Source organism: Saccostrea echinata, unplaced genomic scaffold, assembly GCF_033153115.1.
Source record: "Saccostrea echinata isolate AGI-Se365-2 ecotype Australia unplaced genomic scaffold, CSIRO_AGI_Sech_v1 ptg000075l, whole genome shotgun sequence".
NCBI lineage: Eukaryota > Metazoa > Mollusca > Bivalvia > Ostreida > Ostreidae > Saccostrea > Saccostrea echinata.
Genome location: NW_026889824.1, coordinates 803,606 through 814,889, shown reverse-complemented (window position 1 = coordinate 814,889; position 11,284 = coordinate 803,606).

The window sequence follows — 11,284 nt, the reverse complement described above, 5'->3', positions numbered from 1 at the left end:
ACACAAACATATATATCACAACACTGATCTGCATTATCACATGACAAAGATCCAGGGTATTGATCAGCACGTGAACTTTGTCCGTCCTTAAGCTTACATAAAAAATATCTCAAATGGTTTCTTAATAGCTAAGCAAAATGCAAATTTAAGAAAGGTAAGATCAAGGTAACAGGAAAGATCAAGGTCAACAGTTTTTGATGCAGTTGGATAGCTTTCACTAATATCAGCATATTAAGTTTGAAAAAAATATCTTGAATGGTTTCTTTAAAACTGGGCTAAACAATAATTTAAGAAAATTAAGGTCCAGCTCAAAAGAAACCTCAAGGTAAAAAAAAAATTATGCAGTTGAAAAACTTGCATCAGTATGTATTATCATCTGAAGTTTTGTAAAAATATGACAGATAGTTCCTTTATAACTAAGCTAAACACTAATTTAAGAAAAGTGAAGTCAAGGGAAGGTCAAGGTAAAAAAAAATGTTGATGCAGTAGAATAGCTCTCATCAATATGTATCAGCATATGAAGTTTGATAAAAATATCTTGAACAGTTTCTTTGAAACTGAGCTAAACGCAAAGCGCGACGGAAGGACGGGAGACGGACATGATATCCTCTATATGTATATGTAGAGGCCATATAAAAATTAATAAGTTAATAAATTAATAAGTTAATAAGTTCATAAAAGGTTTGGGTTGTTTAATTATGACGTTTTAAATAATATGAAAAAATAAAATCAAATCAACATGTCTCATTGAAAACAAGCACTTTTTTCATTAACACAAGTCAGTCAAAATTCGCAGTTAGACGTAGATATGAACATTTTTTTAAAACTATCTTCGCGGATTATAAAACAGCGTAAACTGGCCCAAGCCAGGTTATACTCGAATAACTTGGCCAAGAATGAGATCCATTCCCATAATATCAAACTTAACTGCATTTTGGTACAAGTGATTTACCCCATATATATATATATACCGGTATATATATATATATATTTACGCCGATGGGTGTGATCATAATGGCACGAGGGTGCGCGTAGCCATCGGGTATCTGCATATAATCAACAATATTATATGGAGTAACTACTACATCTTATTTTACAATAAAAAAAATACCTTAAATATAACACTGGATAAGTAAATAGGTTTACATGAATAGAAATGTGTTTATTGTCGTATTTTCTAAATGTATACGATGATAGGTATACTGGTCTTTTATTTTATACTTATTTTATGACTAAATTTTCCTGAAATGAAGAATGTCGATTTCTTATATATTACCACTTGGTAGAATCCTTATTCTCTAGACATTTCATAGAAATATTTCCACTTGTTAAAGCCTTTACTTTTTTATTTACGTAAATATTTAAACATCGTTTGTTCTAAAACACATATATATACAAGTTTACGTATAGTTCTTGTCAGAGGTGTTATTAAACCATTTGCGAGTGTGTTTAAACATGAAGCGATTATTTCAAAGACTTTCAAATACAAAATGGAGAGAAAAAGAATTAATGAGGACAATGACAATGAATTTATTCTCATAAACTGACATTAAGTACAGTGTAGAAACAGAGAGAAATTCGACAGGGACGTAGGGTGTACGTGAGTGACTGAATATAAATTGATTTACAAATGAAAGTACAAATAGTCAGTCATCCAAGAGTCTTTTTGTTTTCAAAATAGGTAAACGGGAACAACATTTACAGGCGTATTTCAACAAGACCTGGTTCCCCACTTACGAATCATTTTCTCCATTTCCGGGTCATGTGACTTCATGGTCTTGTATCAATATATAATACATGTATAAATACAGAAATATCATTACTTTTTAGTCTGAAGTTATTTAATTAATGATCATCTTTGCATTTTTTGAAGGAAAAAAAACAATTAATACATGGACTTTAGTTTTGGCTTGTAAATATCAAAGCAAGACTTCCATGCATAAGAGAGAACGCAATACTCAAAGGTTATTAAAAAGGGGGTTTATATAAAAAAAAAACTTTAAAAAATCAATGAGATAAATTATAAAATAAAAAAAAATCCTAATAGGCTTAGAAAAAATAAAGAGCTAAACAGTAGAAAGTGAGAAAAGAACAAATGATATATTACGAGACTTAAATAATAGTCACGCAAACAGCCACATGATGTTTATAAAAAGACTGAAAAAATAATTAGGAAAGTGTATAGCCAATACCGCTGATGTTATAATTAGTTTGCGTTCTCCCGAGGGTGAGCTCGTTTAATTAGTCTTCTAGTAAAAATATTATTAGTGGTTTCATTGGAGGCTTAAGGATAAGTCAAAGGCAGTTCTGATTTATGTTATTCTGGACATGCATAAACTTCATTCACTTCTCTTTACAAAACTTCATGTAATGCATGAGGAAATATTCGCTATATAGTGTATAGTGAACTTTCCACGGGGGGGGGGGGGGGGGGTTACTATATAGTAAAGCACATGTATCTGTACAGAGGGTTTGCTATATAGCAATTATTCCGAAGGGGAAGTCAAAAAAGATACTATAGAATAAGCATTCCGGGGAAGGAATCCTGTTGCTTTTTCTTCTCTGTCTACTTTTATCAACAATTTCTTGTGAAAAATTCAGGCTAAGAGTGCCTTTAGGCAAGGAACAAGGTTTATCACCATACTAATTTTAGAGGCAGGTGCACTTGTTTTGCAAGAGTTTGATTCACATTATTGAATTTTTCATGACCAAAATGACCAAAAAAGAAACCCAAACTGGAAAAAAAAACCGAAAGCAGCGTTCTTATACGGGGGCACATGTTGAGGAACCTGCAGAAACACAGAACTGAACTTCAATTCAGAACATGACTCAAAAATTGTAAAATGGCAATTTGACGTTTCTCTCGCCTTTGCGTTTAGCTTTTGGAAGTCATGTGGTCTCAACCATTTAAATATCTTTGTCAACAAAGTTTTTGACAGAGACATCTCTTATAAATATGTATGTAAAAAAAAGTTGCATGATATATTTCTTTACGTATGTCTTCTATGTATACATATATATATTCATGAGCCGAAGTAACAGAGCGTCAGGAAGCAAGGTCTGCAAGTATCAACGCAACTGACGCTGACATTGAAGACGGTCAAAACTTAAGTGCTGGTTAATTTTGTAATTCTGGAGATTTAACAGTCTGGAGTAAAGAAAATCACTAGAGCACTGTTAACTTTCAAGTCAAGGACTATATGGATCTGACAGTATGCTAGATCAAAAGGTATAAATTGTACCCCAGTGGAAAATGCTGCTGGATAAAGTCACAGGAACATGAATAATTCAAGTGGAGCATGTCCCTGCATTGACAGTGGTCGACAGTCCACAGCAAGCTATGAATGTACAAGGTTGTAGAAGATGCTGAGCACAATAAATACAGAGACTTACACCTCCTTCAGACGGCAGAGAAAAATAAGACGGTTCTCTTCTCCCTTCTGTAATCGGAAGGAGAAACCACAGATAAGTTATCTCCCACTACTTCTGAAAATAAACAGTGTTTCCCAATGCGCAATATTGTGCAACAGGTGGCCACTTGCTTTGACGTTCCGTATACTAAAGGCATTCACTCAGACCAACGAATCCAGTATGAAATACAGTTGTTCTTCGAGGTGTGTAAACTACTTGGTCAAGAGGTAGCAACACTGTTAGACATCGAGTTCTATATGTCAAGCTCCCCCGACCTTAGCTTGAACCTTAAAACTGAAGGGCCTGGAAATTGGAGGAATGCAAGGCTGTTCGTGGACATATTCATGACGAGACAAGCTGAATTGGCGGAAGTTTGTCGAAAGTTGTAATGTGTATATATTTCTAAGCTCTAAAAGTTCGCAATCTGTAAAAGAGGACCAAATACTAGAGGGGTTCATTAAGATAAAGAGCTAGATTCAAGACTGTTCATGCATACAAAGTAAACTCAGATAATCGTGGTAAGCAACATATAATAGACGTTGATAAATTTCTTCTACAAAGTCCTCAAACAAGTGAACCTGTACAAGAAAAAACAAGCGTAGTTTCGAAAAAAGGGGTTACCATATCATAGATAGAAAATCAGAGTGCAAAGACAAAGAACAGGCCTCAAGACCAAAAACTGAGAACAGACTTAAGTCAAAATTTTGATTTTAAATATATTGACTTCTAATTAATTTAATTGCATGAAACTTTGCTGGTATGTATATTATAAAAATCCATACACATGGAAAAAAATTGTTTCATTATCAAAGTTATTTTTGAAATTATATTGATTTGAAATTTTAACTTAAGTCTATTCTCAGTTTATGATTTCGGAGCCAGGTCATGCATATTTTAATGAAATTTGTCAGCAATTATGAATTATTTTAATGTGAAGACGTATAAAACTTGAATTGGGTAATGAAGCAGAGAGTTGTGTTTTCTTTTATCCTTTTTATTTTTTTTATTTGGGAGGGAGGGGGGGAGTACCTCAAAATGATAGACTTTTTTTAAGCATAGATTTACATAGGAAACAATTTTTAATGGTAAAAAAAATCGTTACAGTCAAAACTGTCTTAGCGGCAACTTGAAATCAGATGTCACTTTCGACAACTGGTGAGTGCTTGGGATATTTATTTAATGTCAGGCATAACAAACAGTCATATATAAAAAAACAACAGCTTTCTGTCTAGTAAAGTACATTCTTTATTTGTGGTTCAAGTACTTTAATAACTGTCCGTAAAACAAAATATATTCCCTTTGCTTATCAAATTACGGCTTGTTAGCCACTAAATATTCCTTGTGATCGTTATTAGGGTCCTTTTTTCGAGTCATTGCGAAATTACGCAAGTATGGAATTTCTCAGTTTAAATCGTGGTCTTGAAATTCGTCACCTACATACAGAGTACATGTATTTGAGTGATCTACGCATGAATACTGGCGTTGGGAAACTCGCAGTTCCGTCATTAACAAACTTATCTGTTAGAATAGGACGTGTTTTAATCACGTTCACAGTTAGACAAATGTGTTTTAGTAACATGATCCAAATTAATTCCGAACTTTTTGATATATCAACTTCTCCTCCTTACTGTCGAGCGCGATGTAATTGCTCAGCAGGCCATTGAGATAAACTTTTTTCTTCAGTGTAGGAATGTTCCAGAAATACAGTTTCATGTCAAAGAATGACACTAGAAAGAAACCACCAACATGTTGTTGTGGTTCTGGTTTAAAGTTAAGTGCGTATCTTCCCACTCCTTCTGGTCCGCATATTGAAGAGCCATTCAACTTTTATCTAAGAGCTGTGACATGCATAGTCTCAGATGAGAATTTTCTCAAACTCCCTCTGATGAAAGTCTTTGATAACGTTAACTCAGATAAGGAAAAAATTGGTTGCTATGGGTAATGGTTACCATGGCAACATGCCCTTGACATGCTTAAGTTTGAAACGGGGAAGTTATTCGTACCCTGATAGAATCTTGCATTGATTTATTTATATGTATATTTTTAATTTATTCATCTATTGTATGATCTTCTCATATTCCAATCACATGAATAAAATTGAACGAAGGGATAACAAAATATAACATACAGTGCTTTTATAAGTGTAAATTGTATTTGTGTGCAATCGGGTTCGAAATTTTTGTTAACATCATATTCATTTAACTATGTAGCTTAAATTACCTACGTACTCGAAGTCGAAAATTACAGGCTTACGAATCCACGATTATTGTCGGTATTTCTAAGCACCTAACATTTACTTGTCCAATCACTTTATTTCGCTACATACATGTAGCTTGATTTACCTACGTATATAGTGAAGTCGCCAATTACGGGTTGTTTCTGTTCAGATTCTGTGCCATATTGTTTAAATTGAAGCAATGAAACATTAATAAACACACTGAGCTGGTCAAGAATCGATTTTCCTGTCTGTATTCAGTAACAGAATTTTGAAAATGAACATTAACGTTTTTAGTTCACTGCAGCAAGGCAAAAAGTGTAGTTATTACAATAATAGCAAAGTATGACACTTGCATTCAGTTGTAACTCAGAAATCATTCATAGTGATCATTGCTCAAATAAATTTACACTGATTAATAAATCAAATTGTAGCAGCGGTCCACATACCTCTTGACATGGAACTTATCAAAACTCAACATGCTCAATATTCAAAACCTAGTCTCGACTTTTTATTTACTAAGAATTATAAAAGTATTCTCCAGGAAAATATAAAAAGTAAAGTTGTGTTTCCATTTCAAAACAAAACAAAAATATTATCCCCTCGCGAAACAAAGTTGGAGTAACGCTCATGTGTCTGTGTGAGTTGGGGGGTGGGGTGGGTGGGTAACAAAAGTTAGGCAAGTAATAATTCATATCAGGATTGATATGCTCTTTTGCTAGGGGATGCTCCGCTTTGTGGTTCCCTTTTTCTTATTGGTTGGTAATGTACCCTTGTGTGTAGATTCTCCAAACTTTTATGATTGATATTTATGAACAACTGACCTGACTTTCAATTTTGACTACCACACAGTCTCTAACTGGATGCAAGAAGCTACCATAATGGGTTTACATGTACATTGCTATAAAGTTAACAAACTCGAGCATTTTGATTTCCCTTCTTAGTAGCCATATCAACAGACTTGTGTTATTTTCTTCATCAAACTTTATCAATATATAATATTTATCTTTGGTTCTATCAAATAAGTACAATTCAGGGTGAGTTGAATAATATTTTTCTTGATTTAAAGGAAATTAAATTCCTTAAGAATTAAAATAAAGCTATCGCTAAATCACTGGTATGTTATTTTCATTCTTACACTGCCAAGTAGCATTTAATTAAAAATTTTTGAATGTTATCTGTGTTAGAAGGTCCTAACTATATTTGCCAGTCTTGGATTTCTATATAGTTTACCTCAACATAGCAGCATTAAACAAAACTTAAGCAACAAATTTTGTATGGCAACACTGTTTTACCATGGCAACCATGAAAGTTATTTTTAAAATAGTGTTGCCAATATTTAGTTACTTAAGGTTAAATATTTTTATTGTTTTTCTTATATTGTTGATTGATCATGTAAAACCTATCATAAGAGAATATTAATTGAACGATTTCAGCATTTAAAATGTATTCAAAAAGTATCCAGAGTTACCACTTACTTAAAGATATATTCTAGTTTCTTTATAGCACAAGCGGCAACAAGGTGTAATATTTTTTGTTGTTTGTTTGATTTTCTTAGTATTTATTAAGGCTCAATGAAGATTCGAAGTAGCTGAAAATTTCAAACTTTTCCGGCTGTTATCATGGCAATCAAGACACATAGCAACCATATTCATTTGATATATATTTCTTATTTATTAATGCTGTCTTTTACTAATTGTTGAATTTTAAGTTATTTATACAATTAAAGCATTTGTCATGCAATCATTTAGAACTTAAGATTAGAAATCAGTAAAAGACAATCCATCTAATTCTTTTATAAATTAAATGAGTCGATTTATTATCATTTACTTATGTTCGTCTGTATCCAACTTTTCGATAAGATCACATTGTCAAAAAATGCAAAAAGTTTGTCCGTATTACTTTATGAACATTTTGTAATAAACCTAACAAAAAATACTATAGTAAACAATAGTTTATTGTAGTTAACTATAGTTAATCAAAGTTCCAAAGTTTTTACTATATAGTCAATCAAAGTTCCAAAGTTTTCACCATAGTAAATCAAAGTATCAAAGTTTTTACTATAGTAAATCAAAGTTTTCAAAGTTTTAATCAAAGTTCCAAAGTTTTTAATATAGTTAATCAAAGTTCCAAAGTTTACACTATAGTAAATCAAAGTTCCAAAGTTTTCACTATAGTAAATCAAAGTTCCAAAGTTTTTACTATAGTTAATCAAAGTTTCAAAGTTTACACTATAGTAAATCAAAGTTCCAAAGTTTTCACTATAGTAAATCAAAGTTCCAAAGTTTTTACTATAGTTAATCAAAGTTTCAAAGTTTACACTATAGTAAATCAAAGTTCCAAAGTTTTTACTATAGTAAATCAAAGTTTACACTATAGTAAATCAAAGTTCCAAAGTTTTCACTATAGTTAATCAAAGTTCCAAAGTTTACACTATAGTAAATCAAAGTTCCAAAGTTTTCACTATAGTAAATCAAAGTTCCAAAGTTTTTACTATAGTTAATCAAAGTTCCAAAGTTTACACTATAGTAAATCAAAGTTCCAAAGTTTTCACTATAGTAAATCAAAGTTCCAAAGTTTTTACTATAGTTAATCAAAGTTTCAAAGTTTACACTATACTATATCAACGTTTCAAAGTTTTTACAGTAGTTTATCAATATATTAAAGAATTTTAATAATTTTTTGCTTATTTTGTCGTTTTAGGGGGTGGAGGATTTACAATTATAAATTTTAAAAAATACATGTTTATTGAAGTTGATGGAGCAGGTATTTTGGTTCTAAATGATGCAAAATTTATTTTATAGTATATTTATTTCCTTTCTCCATAACAAAAACTTATACATCTGCATTAAATTAAATACACTTAAATAAATGTATCGGCGCGAGAGACAACCTTACATTGAAATTCATTTCTTGTACATTAATTTTTGGGGAGGGTCGGGTTTATAAAAAGTTCTCTGAAGCTTTTATGAATTTTGACCATGAAATATCATAAAATGTCAAGAATGGGAATCAAAAATGTAATTCCACGGGTTTTACTATTTATAGCAAATTAAAGTATTAAAGTTTTTGCTATAGTAAATCAGAGTTTTCAAAGTTTTTACTATAGTACATCAAAGTTCCAAAGTTTTTACTTTGATACTATAGTTAACTATAGTTTACTATAGTATTTGTTCTTAGGGAAAAGTTGGAATTACAGATCGTTAAATGTATAGTAATTACAGTCTGGAGGAACGTGTGTTGCCTCTACATTCAAGCACAACAGTCGGTGTATGCAATTTTGAGAGAAGTTAATTAATGAAAATTAAAATATAGCAAGTTTGGTTTTCAGGAAGTCTGAAATGTCATCACTCTTTTTGTCCCCCGCTTTTGCGAAAGCGAGGGGACATTAAATCTCATTCCTCTGTCTGTCAGTCTCTCTGTCACAAAAACTTTAACCTTGGTCATAACTTTTGAATGAGAAGAGATAAAGCTTTCATATTTCACATGTACATTACCTGTGACAAGGCCTTTCCAAACAAATTATGGTTTTTGACCCCTTGACCTTGAGGTTTGACCTACTTTTTAAAAATTTTAACATCACTTTAAATTGGTCATGACTTTTGAATGAGAAGAGATAGGGCTTTCATATTATATATGTATATTACCTGTGACAAATCCTTTCCAAGTATTCTATGATTTTTGACCCCGTGACCTTGACCTTGAAGTTTGATCTACTTTTCAAAAATGTCATCTTTGCTTATAACTTATGATTGAAAAGAGATAGGGCTTTCAAATTTGAAATATGCATTACCTTTGACAATTCCTTTCCAAATACATGTATACTATGATTTTTGACTCTGTGACCTTGACCTTGAAGTTTGACCTACTTTTCAAAAATTATATCTTTGCTTATAACTTTTGATTCGTATTTGACCTGTGCATTACCTGTGTCAAGACCTTTCCAAATATACTATTATTTTTGACACCTTGACCTTGAATTTTGACCTACTTCTAAAAATTTTAACATTGCTTTAAATTGGTCATAAAATTTGAATGAGAAAAGATAGGGCTTTCATATTTGACATGTGGATTACCTGTGACAAAGTGTATCCGAGCATTCTATAATTTTTTACCCCTTGACTGCGACCTTCATCCTTGACCTAATTTTCCAAAATTTTAACTTTGGTGATTGCTTTTCAATGACAAATGGCAGGGCATTCATATTTAACAAGTGTATTACCTGTGCCAAAATGTTTTTGAATGTGCTATGATATATGACCCCTTGACCTTCAAGTTTGACCTAATTTTCAAACATTTTATCAGTGTCACTAACTTTTGAAGGAGCGAAGATAGGGCATTTATACTTGACACGTGCATTATCTGTGACAAACATTTCCAAGTGTACTATAATTTTTAACCCCATGTCTTTGACCTTGAAGATTGACCTAATTTTCAAAAATTTTAACATTGATGATAAGTTTTGATTGAGAGAAGATATGGCATTTACATTTATGTGCCTTACCTGTTTCAAGACCTTTCCGATTGTATACTCTGGTTTTTTAAATATATTTTTTTTCACATGTGCATTACTTGTGACAAGACCTTTCGGATTGTATTATGATATTTGACCTCATTGACCTTATGACCTTGCTCTTGAACTTTGTTATTAATTCAATAATTTATGTCTCTCTTACATGATGCATAGACAAGACAGGACACACAAACAGGACAGTTACAATATGGCATAAATAATGGCATCCCATCCACTAATACACCGAAAGCGAGGGTCCACGATTCTTTGAATTTGCTGGTCTCATTAATATCCCAAAATGAAAAGTGGAATGTATTTTGTTCAGTTATTATAATTCAACCTGGGTGAAAATTTTATTTTATTGATTTCAAGTACATTTGTGAAGGTTTTTGAGTACCATTGTTAAAAATGCAGCAATTAAATCTTGTAGAAGAAATTATAACTAGCTATTTATAATTATTCAGTTGTTTTGCAGGAGGCGACTGTAAGCCCACTGTTCTTTTTGTCTTTTTAATAGCAGCTTACTCTGACAAGCGTCAAGAAGTTTTGAAGCACAAACATTGGCTTTTCAAAGCTTCTTCTCCACTGTGGATATCATGTCAAGCCACTCTTGCATCATACCCTTCTGCTGCCCAGTTTCATGTTTAAAAGATATATATATATATATATATATATATATATATATATATATATATATATATATATATATATATATATATATATATATATATATCACTCTTATTCACAATATAGGAACATGTTAACTCCGCTAGCAAACAAGATGTGTTTGGTAAACACAAATGGTCTGGTAGTGATCATTTCTAATGAGACATATAGGGGTTTAAACAAATTGTAAAATAATAATTCAGTAGCTGTCAAAGTGGCCTATTGCATATAGATGGTTGGGCAGATTCCCTTATACAATGTACCTGACAGAAACATGCCACGTATGCCTTCTAGGAATATATTAATGTACCTTCCTTGTTACAAGATTGCAAGACTATTCATGAGAATTTTCAATCATACTCACTGAAATTCTCGGTGCCCTTTCAATGATTCATCTCTTTGTTAATACACTGTTGAAATACATGTACGAAGACAACACATAGTAATCAAGTCAAAAGTGCAATGAAACTACATTCTAT